We start from the raw sequence: 12,269 nt of genomic DNA, 5'->3' as shown, positions 1-12,269 counted from the left end.
ATGACTTAGAAATGATAAAAGGAATGAGGTGGAGAAGAACACAGAGGAGAGCAGTCAGCTTGGTTTTACTTTTATCTTCTTCAGGGATGTGAGATGGTTTTACCTTATAAGTCTAAGAGAGGAGCAGATTTACAAGGGAGTCAGTGTCAGTATAGGAGGGGCAGGAGCTCTTTTTACTCTATTTTTTTTTTTTTGGTCTCTTTTAGTACTGGGGATTGAACCCAGGATGTTGCACTTGCTAGGCAAGTGCTTTGCCACTGAGTTACATCCTAGCCCCGTTTTTTACTCTTGACAGGTGAAATCACTGTGGCTGTCTGTTGAGCTCACTGCAGTGGGAATGGTCAACAAGATGTGGGGAGGGCCTGTCTACTTAGGATGTAAACAGAAGGATTGAGTGTCTTGGAAAAAACTTGGATTTTTTTATGTTAATGTTCAACTATCCCCTATTGGACAACTCTAACAATTTACTACCCACTATAACAGATGACTGGTAGGCAAGGGTAAAAGCTCCTGCCCAGCTACAAAGCAGACAGGTATGGGCATGAGATAGGCATACCTACGAACTGATGACCTCCAGGCTCTGATTACCTTAGAAGGGACAGGCACAAATGACTCCATCTAGAATCTGACACCATCCCCTCTTATCTCAACTGCTTCTGGAAGCTCACTTATTGCCATGACTAGCTTCATTCTGAGGGGAGTTTTCTCCTTGCTGGGATAATGTCCCAGCTGGAATCTTTGCTTATTGCTGGGATGGTGTGTCCCTGTTGGCTGAATCCCACATTGGAGTCTTTGCCAATAGCCTCTTTATTTCCAATTGAAGCAACAAGGACATTGATAGAAATACTCCTTAAGTAGGGCTTAAGAATCAAAGTAAGGGCTGGGATTGTGGCTTACTAGTAGAGTTCTTGCCTAGCATGCATGAAGCCCTGGGTTTGATTCCTCAGTACCATATAAAGAGAAAAAGAAGTGGTACTGTGGCTCAAGTGATAGAGTGCTAGCTTTTAGCAAAAGAAGCTCAGGGAAAATGTCCAGGCCCTGAGTTCAAGCCCCGGGACTTGTGAAAGATAGAGAGGAAGAAAGAAGGAAAGAAAAAAAGGAAGAAAGAAAGAAGGCTAAATCTGACAAGAAAGAAAGAAGGAAAGAAAGTTAAATCTGACAAGCAAGAAAGAAAGGGAAGAAACAAAGAAAAAAAGAAAGGAAAGAAAGAAAGTTAAATCTGACAAGCTTGTCAGAGCCACCTGTCCCTTTGTGGGCCTGACTAATTGCTACAGAAGTTCAACCAAGGCAAAACTCAATAGTACATATGATGAGAGTTTTGAAACAGCAACTGATTAAACAATCTAATTCATTTTTAAGTGAATGTAGTATGGAACCTCTGACCATGTACCATTGCATTGTCAGAAATTGTCCAGGTGTATTATAATCAAAAGTCCCATTTTGGGGCTACTGAGACTGATTGTCTTCTGGCTTTATGGAGTATTCTAGTGAGGATGTAAGAGTCCGATAAGGATGTAGGGGCTGGGAATGTAGCTTAGTGGTAGAGTGCTTGCCTAGCATGCAGGAAGCCCAGGGTTTGATTCCTCAGTACGACATAAACAGAAAAAGCCAGAAGTGGCATTGTGGCTCAAGTGGTAGAGTATTAGCCTTGAACAAAAGAAGCTCAAAAATATTGTATACTGGATACCCAGGTGGGCCTCGAACCACAACAATTGCCACCAGCACTCAGTCAATTGGGCTAGGAGTCTTTATTTAGCTCTGTACAGCTTCTTCTTGACATCACTGGGATGTTGACAAACACTGCTGGGTCTCAGTAGGGTTTTTTTTTTGTTTTGTTTTTTGCCAGTCCTGGGGCTTGGACTCAGGGCCTGAGCACTGTCCCTGGCTTCTTTTTGCTCAAGGTTAGCACTCTACCACTTGAGCCACAGCGCCATTTCTGGCTTTTTTTTTTTTTTTTTTTTTTTTGGCCAGTCCTGGTGCTTGGACTCAAGGCCTGAGCACTGTCCCTGGCTTCTTTTTGCTCAAAGCTAGCACTCTGCCACTTGAGCCACAGCGCCACTTCTGGCCGTTTTCTGTATATGTGGTGCTGGGGAATCGAACCCAGGGCCTCATGTATACAAGGCAAGCGCTCTTGCCACTAGGCCATATCCCCAGCCCCCACTTCTGGCTTTTTCTATATATGTGGTGCTGAGGAATCGAACCCAGGACTTCATGTATACAAGGTGAGCACTTTTCCACTAGGCCATATTCCCAGCCTCTCAAACTGCTTTTGGCTCCTGTTATTCAGCTTAGGTTTGCCCTTCCCCAAGCCCACACTACCTTGTCTAAGCCTGCTTTTCTAGGAACTCAAAAAAGGGGTTTCCCTACACCTTTCACTTGGTTTCCACAAAGGACAGTGCTCAGGCCCTGAGTTCAAGCCTCCAGGACTGGAAAAACAACAAACAAACAAACTGATAAGGACGTAGCCGGAAGAAGTCTTCAAGGAGAGATCAGAGAGGAGTGTTAGCTTTGAGCTGAAGAGCTCAGGGCATTACCCAGGCCCAGAGTTCAAGCCCCAGGACCACAAAGAAAAACACCAAAACAAACAAACAAACAAACAAAAAAAAACAAACCCAAGAGTTTATGAGGCCATGAGTCCCAAATTCCAGCTCCAGGTCTCTATTTCTAGCCAGAAAGGGATATTTCTATCTGAAAAGAAATAGTCATGTGTAACTCTTTTTTTTGGGCTGGGGGGAGGGGTGTAAGTGGGCTCACCTAGCATCCTGCTTATGAACCTCCATGTGCTGTTTTCCAAGTCAGAAGGATGCCCAGGGTGTTCCTAGTTGGGCCTTCGTAATCTACTATGCCCTTGAATATGGGGAAACTAGAAAGCTCTGAACATTGGCTTATCCCAACCTTCCCAGGATGTCAGCGGAATTATTCCCCAGGTCAAGCAAAAGGGCAGGTGAGGGCAGATGAGTGCTCCCGTGCTTGTTCTTAGGTCATTCCAGCTTGGGCTTAGTTAAAAGCCCCCTCACCCCAGGTAGAACATTCTACTTTGGGCTTGGCCAAGGATACTGCCCTTGGTCCCAAAGAAACCATAGCCCATTTTTTGTTTCCTGCTTTCCTGTTAAGACTTATATGAACCCATCCCAAAATCTAGTCCCTTGCACAACCTCCAAACCCATGGCAAGGTCTGTGCCCCTCGCTGGCAATACAGTCCTAGCCTGGTGACAGTCAGGTCTGGTCTATTCCTTTTCCATTCTCCTCTATTTTCCTGACACCATCTCTTTGTAAATTCTAGCTAGGAGTAGTGGCATATGCCTTAAATCTAAGCACTTGGAAGGCTAAAGCAGGAGAATCACAAGTTTCAGGTCACTACATAGTAAAATATGGATACTGCGGCTAAGTAACAGTAATGCTATCTAATCCTCACTGTAATCGGGAGGTCAGATCTGGCCTGTGCCATCATTAACTGTGGAGGGGCATCAGATTGACTCCAGGTCAGATTAGTGGGAGCGGTCCCAGCTCCCGAGTCTGGGCAGCGGCCCTGGCTGGGCCAGCCTGCTTTTTACCGTTGCGGTTCCAGCTCCTGAGTCTGGGCCGTGACCCTGGCCAGTCAGTATACTTTTTACTTCCCCAATAAATCCATCTTTTTACTTGAGACTGTCTCTGAGTGTTGGACTCTTGGAGGGATAGTGGATTCCCCCCACCCTCGGACCCCATTACATTGTGGTCCCCTCCCTTGGGGGGGTCCCCATTATACTCATCACCATCTTGGTGTCCTCGTAGATGATGGGAACTTTCCATGCAGTTCCAAGGACTCTAGAGGTGATATAGTCATTCTTTGAACTGCAGATGAGTCTTGTGTTGTTTTACTATAGGAAAGTCTTGCTCCAGGGAATTCTTGCCCTAAGCCCCAGATTGTCAAACCTAGCTTGCTTTGCTTCTGTAAACACAGTTTTGATAGGTTTAGTTCCTCATGATTTTTGCTTTTATGAGCTATGTGTTCAGTGCATTCCAGGCTTTGAGATCTTTGGGATATAAGTCCACTTACTGTGGTTGGTCTAATGAAGATTCCCCATTCGACCTCTCAAAGTGTGGTGCTTCCCTGTATCTTCGCTGATTGAAGTCCCATATAACATTCATGGGATCTTATCTTAAGAAAAAAAGTCTAGAGGGCTGGGAAGGTGGCTTGCTTAGTGGCAGAGTGCTTTCCTGGCATTCATGAAGCCCTGGGTTCTATTCCTCAGTGTAAGTTTGTAGAATTCCTCCCAGCCCAGACATAAGATCTGCCTTTGGCAATGTGACTCTGCCCTCCATGATGGAACCTGAGAGGCAGTTGGGACACCTCCCACCCTAGCCCCATGAGAGTATAAAGGTCCCCCTGGGAGATTGTCAGGTGCCATTTTCCTTACCCCTTTATGGGAGCTTGGCCTTGTCAGCTCTGCTGGCAATAAACTCTTTTGCTCTATGTGACTTTGTCTTCTGGGATAATTTCCTTTCACTCAGTACCACATAAAGAAATCTGGAAGTGGCGCTGTGGCTCAAGTGATAGAGTGCTATCCTGGAGCAAAAGAAGCTCAGGGACAGCTCCCAGACCCTGAATTCAAGCCCCCAGACTGGCAGAAAGAGAGAGAGAGAGAGAGAGAGAGAGAGAGAGAGAGAGAGAGAGAGAGAGAGAGAGAGAGAGAGAACCATCTAAACAGCTTTAGGGTGGGTGTTGGGCATTGAAATACCCTTGCCCTCGGGCTTATCTCACAAATTGGAATTTCTGTATCACTCTCCTCTTCAGATTATATTTGCTAATGTGGACCAAGATGTAAGGCTCTTCCCTTTTTTTTTTTCTTCTAGTCTTTGGGTTGGAACTGGGGACCTGGGTGCTACCCCTGAGCTGTGTTGCTCAATGCTAGCGCTCTAACACTTTGAGTCATTGTCACTTCTGGGTTTGGTTTTTTTTGTGTGGTTAATTGGAGATAAGAGTCTTAGAATTTCCTGGCTGGGAATATGGCCTAGTGGCAAGAGTGCTTGCCTCCTATACATGAAGCCCAGGGTTCAATCCCCCAGCACCACATATATAGAAAAGGCCAGAAGTGGTGCTGTGGCTCAAGTGGCAGAGTGCTAGCCTTGAGCAAAAAGAAGCCAGGGACAGTGCTCAGGCCCTGAGTCCAAGGCCCAGGACTGGCAAATAAATAAATAAATCTTCTTTTAAAAAAAAAAAAGTCTTAGAATTTCCTGCCTTGGCTGGCTTTGAATCATGATCTTCAGATTTCAACCTCCTGAGTAGCTTAGGATCACAAGCATGAGCCCCCAGGGCCCAACTTGATCTTTCTTTTTGAGGAAACTGTTGTATACTGAACACCCAGGTAGGCCTCCAACCTAGGACAATAGTCACTAGCACTCAGTCAACTGGGCTAGGAGTCTTTATTTAGCTCTGCCCAGCTTCTGATTGCCACCACTGGGATGGTGACAAACAGCCCTGGGAGTCCGTGGGGCTGGGTTTTTAAAGGTAAAAATCACGGGTACCACATTATGTGGTCTGGCAAGTTAGGCAAAGCAAGCAAGTAGAAATACAGAAGCAGAATTGTTGTTAGTGATTACAATTCCAGTAAACTCCAGTAAACAAAGCAATACAATTCTTGGTTCTGGGTATGACTGGTATTTACATATTTAACTTATTAATTAACCTTAGATCATTCTCTTTCTGGAACTTCCCCTGAACTTAAACATGCAAACTGAGTGGCCAAGTCGCGAAAAGACCACCAAGAAGGCCACCGAGACTCAGACATTTCCAAATGCAAAAGCAAGGCAAGACTTTATTCAAGCGAGCCGCAGCTCGGGGCCTGGTCCTACCCACCGACACAGCAGAGGTTAGGAGGCAGCCTTGAGCTGCGATTACACAGAGCTTATAAAGGCAAAAGACAATGTTACAGCAATCAGGTGTTTAAGCAAGCAAGATTATGGGTACAAATCTGATTGGCTCAGGGTTTGAGGCATTCTAGGGGCGGTTAGAGTTAAGCATTCCCAGGCGGTTAGAGTTCTTGACCGGCTGGGCCCTAATAAGCTTGCCTTGGGTTTGCTCATAGTTTAAACAGACAACAAAACGGGGCTGCCTGAAAATGGGGTTCACCCTAACTCTTCATTCCCCCCTTCAGTCTTACTCTTTCCTTTCTTTTTTTTTTTTTTTGGCCAGTCCTGGGGCTTGGACTCAGGGCCTGAGCACTGTCCCTGGCTTCTTTTTGCTCAAGGCTAGCACTCTGCCACTTGAGCCTCAGCGCCACTTCTGGCCATTTTTCTGTTTATGTGGTGCTGGGGAATCGAACCCAGGGCCTCATGTATATGAGGCAGGCACTCTTGCCACTAGGCCATATCCCCAGCCCACTCTTTCCTTTCTTTTGGAAAGGTCAACCAGTTCTAGGTCAAGCTGCTTTTGGCTCCTGTTATTCAGCTTAAGTTTTCCCTTCCCCAGGCCCACTACCTTGTCTAAGCCTGCTGTTTCTAGGAACTCAAAAAAGGGTCGGGGGTTTCCCTACACCTTTCACTTGGTTTCCACAGAAACATCTATATTTGTCACCAGCAGAGACCATGGAGCAAATGGAAAATTTTGGCATGAAATAATGTCCACCACTAGACCAGGAATTGATTTGATTGGGATTATGAGAGACAGATATATGATATTTATTGAAAAAGAAGATAAAAAGCAGATAAGCTCAGCTACCAAGACACTTCCTTTTTAATGTTGTTATGTTTGAGCAGGCTATCTAAATCTGCCCTTTCCTTTGAACTCAGTAAAAACCTAAGAACTCTTCTTTAATGGATAGAGACAGAATGAAGGCATGTCTGGGAAAAGGAAGTGCTAAAGGTCAGTTGGCTTTTGGGTGGGCCTTACTCAAAATCTTTGTCTGAGGATTAGCAGTTGTTGGAATGACAGGATCTCAAGTATTCTCCCTGCTTAAAAAAAAAAAATGTATAAAAGCTAGCCAGGTAGCAGTGATTCACACCTGTAATCCTAGCTACTCCAGAGGCTGTTGCTGTATGAAGTCAGGTCTGGCCAGCGCCATCATTGGCTACATGACGATTTGCACTATCTAGCATCTTATCTTGATGGGTGTTCCTGAATCCCTATGGTGGGCACTTGGCCTATAGGTTACTGAACCTGTCCTTCAAGTTCTTGGGACTAAAAAAAAAAAAAAAAGTTCTTGGGACTGACTGGACTGGGAGCTTCCTGTGACCAAGCCCCCTGACCTGACCCTATTTAGGGGCATTACGCCACACCATGCATGTCTCCCATGTTCATGTCCTGTGTCCTGTTTCCTGGTTCGTCTTCGCTCACCATGGCATCCCAAGTCAGCCCTACATTGGAGCTGAATTGGTTTGTTGGTGTTGTTTTTGTTCTTGCTTTCCTCTCTGGCCTGTTTCCTGATAGGGTTATGTGTATTTGTGGGCTGTAGGCCTTTGTAATACCTGGCTGCAGACTGTTAATGCTCTAATAAAAACTCCAACATTCGATCCTTCAATTATCCTTCTCAGATAATTTATTATATAACACTGTGATCTGAGGGTTGCAGTTCAGCTAGTCCAAGCAAGAAAGTCTTTGAGACTCTTACCTACAATTTAGCACCAGAAGAGGTTGAGAGTGGTTGAGAGCTAGTCTTGAGCAAAAAGGCTTAGGGACAGGGCTTAGGTCCTGAGTTCAAGCCTCAGATCCAGCACACACACACCATTTTAAGTTTTTTTTTTTTTTTTTTTTTTTTTTTTTTTTTTTTGCCAGTCCTGGGCCTTGGACTCAGGGCCTGAGCACTGTCCCTGGCTTCTTTTTGCTCAAGGCTTAGCAGTCTGCCACTTAAGCCACAGTGCCACTTCTGGCCATTTTCTGTATATGTGGTGCTGGGGAATCGAACCCAGGGCTTCATGTATACGAGGCAAGCACTCTTGCCACTAGGCCATATCCCCAGCCGCACCATTTTAAGTTTTATTTGTTTTGCCAGTCCTGGGGCTTGAACTCAGGGCCTGGGCTTTTGCCCAGGCTGCTGCTATAGCACTCTACCACTTAAGCAACAGCACCACTTCGGGCCTTTGCTGTTTATGTTATACTGAGGAATGGAACATGTAAGATCCACCCCCCCTCCCCGGGCTCCATGCGATGCCCCCCACCTGTTTAAGTCTGCGCCCAGTGCCTGTATTACCTAGGTAATTGGCATACCTGGAGGCAGTTACCTCTGTGTTGTCCATACCTGGCCATACCTCCTGCCTTTATATAATCGGGAAACACAAGTCCCTGTTGGGAGAAAGGAGGAGAACGGGAAAAAGGAATAGGCTGGACTGAATCCTCAACAGGTGAGGACTGTTTATTGAGGAATAGCAAGGGACACAGACCTTGCTGCGCGTTTGGTGGTTGTGCTGCTGACTGGGTTTTGGGGTGGGGCTTATATAGGATATAGGGCTTAACAAGGAAATAGAAAACAGGAAATGGGTTATGGTCCTAGGGTGAATGTCTTTGACTAGCCCCACAGAAGAATGCTCCACATGGGGTGAGGGGCTGTTGTCTCTTGGGGACCAAGGGTGGTGTCCTTGGCCGGGCCTAGATTGGAACAGCTTTGGACAGCCATGAGATCAAGCTTGTTGTCTTGCTTGACCCTGGGAATGAGGCAGGAATCAATCCTTCAGTACCCACTCTCTTTCCTTTTCTTTTTCTCTTCCTTTCTTTCTGTCTCCCCACACCGCCCTCTTGTGCAGGCTGGCAGTTTGCTCTCCCCCCAATAAACTCTTCTCTGCCTGAACCAAGTGGCGGCTTTCCTTTTCGATGAACCTTACACCTCGATCCTCAGATCTTAGCCTCCTGCGTAGCTAGGATTACAGGCATGATGAGCCACTACTATCCCATTGAGACATTTTTTTTTTAAATCACGGTTTAAAACTCTGAAGTGAGAAGCTGGGCACTATTGGCTCATGCCTGTAATCCTAGCTATTCAGGAGGCTGAGATCTGAGGGCCCAGGGTTTATGTGGTACCAAGGAATCAAGTCCAGGGCTTCATGCACACTAGGCAAACATTAGCACTAAGTCACATCCCCATATTGTCCTTGAGCTCTCTTGTTCAAGGCTAGTGCTCTACCACTTTGAGCCCCACCTCTGGTTTTCTGGTGGTTAATTGGAGGTAAGTCTCATAGACTTTTCCTGCCTCAGCTGGCCTTGAACCTTGATCCTCAGATCTCAGCCTCCTGACTAGCTAGGATTACAGGCACGAGCCACCAGTGCCAGGATGAGATTTTTTTGTTTGTTTTTTGCCAGTCCTGGGGCTTGAACTCTGGACCTGAGCACTGTCCCTGGCTTCTTTTTGCTCAAGGCTAGCACTCTACCACTTGAGCGAACCCAGGGCTTTACGTATGCGAGACAAGCACTCTTGCCACTAGGCCATATTTCCAGCCCGAGATTTTTTTTTTTTTGCCAGTCCTGGGGCTTGGACTCAGGGCCTGAGTACTGTCCCTGGCTTCTTTTTGCTCAAGCTAGCACTCTACCATTGAGCCACAATGCCACTTCTGGCTGTTTGTGTGTATGTGGTGCTGAGGAGTCAACCCAGGGCTTCATGTATAAAGAGGCAAGCACTCTTGCCACTAGGCTATATTCCCAGCTAGAGATGTTTTTTAAAATTAAGCTCAAAGACATGAGCACTATGCATAATGATCACGTGGTACTTCTATATAAAAGAACAAAGGAGGAAGCCATTTCAAAATGTGTTCTTTGATTGTGGAGGTCAAATCCCTACATACTTTCACACACACAACACACATATTTCCACACACATACTAGCACACATACCAGCAAACACACAGGAACATATAAACACACACAAGCACATACTCATGTATAAGTCACCAGTGCCTACATATGCATATTCATGCCCATGCACAAAACTCATGTACACGTATGTATACAGACTTGTGCAAATGTACACAAAAATGCAAATCATGTGTACACACCCACCCACCCACATGAACAAATGCTCACATATACTCATGCATATAAACATTATTGTCTGGGCTCAAATCCTGTCTTTGCCACTTATTAACTGTATGATTTTGATCAGATTACATTATGTTTTTGGATCTCACATGGACACACATGTGCACAAGGCACATAGGCTCACTTTTGGCCTGCACACTCAAACACAGCTCCACACACATGCACATGAACAGTCATGTGAGCTCATGCTCACATATCATATATGTGCACAATTACGTGTATGCCTACACATCCACACACATGCAGACACATGCATGCACACTCAGTCACAAAACAACTTCAAAGTCCATCAGATAACATAATGAAAGCACACTTATGAACTTAAAGTTTTGACACCAACTATATGCATAGTACATGTTGCTTTCCCTTCTCTCTCAGGAAAAGCCAAGCCACTAAAGATAAAATGGCTTTGCTGGGTGCTGGTGGTTCAAGCCTATAATCCTAGCTACTCAGAAGGCTGACATCACCAGGTAGGGACGTCTGTGAGACTCTTATCTCCAGTTGGGCCAGTAAAAAACTCGAAGTGGAGCTGTGGCTCAAGTAGTAAAGACCATCCTTGAGCGAAAAAGTTAAAGGATGTGCCCAGGCCCTGAGATCAAGTCCCAATACTGGGCATAAATCAAACAAACAAAAGACAATATGCTGTAGGGCAGCAGAATGGTGTGTGTGTGTGTGTGTGTGTGTGTGTGTGTGTGTGTGTGTGTGTGTGTGTGTGTGATTGCTGACCACAATCTCCTCTTTTGTAGGAGTGTTGCATTATCAAGGGATCAGGTCATTTATGTACCTGCCTTAAGCTTTTTAGCTTGATACTTCTAGAGTAAGACTAAAAGCATATACTGTGCTAATAAAATAAACTCAGAGAAAATAGCATACTTATCTTAAAAAGGCATTTCAAGAGTGAGTAATAACTCCTTTTCAGCAAAGAACTACTCAAAGCCTCCCTGCCCAACCTGTTCTTCTGCTTTGGTGATTAGTGCCAGTCTAGCTTCTTCCTGATACCTGTTGGTCCAACAGCTTTAGATTAGTAGAGGTTCAAAAACCAACATGCTCTCCAGGCCAGATGGGTACCACTTATAGTGGTCCCAGTGTTTTCATTTGCCTGGCTTAGATGTCTCCAGGTACTCATGGTGTGAGAAAGTCACCTAATTGATTTCACCTGTAGGTTAGAGTAGGCTGAAGATTGCCAGCTACAGTTTTCAGTTGCAGCTGTTTACCATAACCTGGCATCTGATCCAACTTTGGAGAATTTTTGAAAGTGTTCCTTATGTTAGGGTTTCCATACTTAGGGTGGGGTAGAAGCCAGGTACAGGTGGCTCATGCCACCAAAAAGAAAGAAAGAAAGAAAGAAAGAAAGAAAGAAAGAAAGAAAGAAAGAAAGAAAGAAAGAAAGAAAGAAAGAAAGAAAAGCAAGTACTTGTTTTAGGATTTAAATGTACAGACATCATACTAAGTTTTTTTTTCTGCCCGTCCTAGGTCTTGAACTCAGGGCTTGGGCACTGTCCTTGAGCTTCTTTTACTTAAGGCTAGCACTCCGTTTATGTGGTACTAAGGAATTGAACCCAGGGCTACATGCATGCTAGACAAGCACTCTACCACCAAGCTACATTCCCAGCCTAAGCTTTTTGTTTTTGAAGAAATCTTTTTTTTTTCTTCTGAACTCAGGGGCTTGGAAAGCTGCCTTTGAGCTTTTCTCCTTTGCCAGTCTTGGCCTTGAATTCAGGGGCCTGAGCACTGTTCCTGAGTCTCTTTGTGCCCAAGGCTAGTGCTCTACTACTTGAGCCACAGCGCCACTTACAGCTTCTGAGTAGTTTATTAGAGATGAGAGTCAGACGGACTTTCCTGCCCAGGCTGGCCACGATCCTTAGATCTCAGCCTCCTGAGCAGCTAGGATTATAGGGGTGAGCCAATGGCGCCTGGCTACATTTCGCTTTTATGTTTTACCTTCCAGTGAACTATGAGGAAGGCTGTGTGTGTGTGTGTGTGTGTGTGTGTGTGTGTGTGTGTGTGCGCGTGTGTGTCCTGGGGCTTGAACTCAGGGTATCAGTGCTGTCCCTGAGCTTTTGGGCTCAAGGACAGAATAAGGATTACAGGTGTGAGCCAGCGAGGCCCGACTCACTGCTATTTTTTTATTTTTTTCCCCCAAGTCATTTATAGAAGCGTCGAGTCCCTGGGACCCAACAGGTAGTTGAGGGAATGAAAACCTTGAATCCGCAAGTGGCTTGAGCCTCGTGGGGACCCGTAGTGCTCCGCTTTCCCGCTCTGCTGTTGG

This window comes from Perognathus longimembris, chromosome 6 (genome assembly GCF_023159225.1).
Source record: "Perognathus longimembris pacificus isolate PPM17 chromosome 6, ASM2315922v1, whole genome shotgun sequence".
Lineage (NCBI taxonomy): Eukaryota > Metazoa > Chordata > Mammalia > Rodentia > Heteromyidae > Perognathus > Perognathus longimembris.
The sequence above is the reverse complement of the archived record's forward strand: the minus strand, read 5'-3'. Positions refer to the sequence as shown.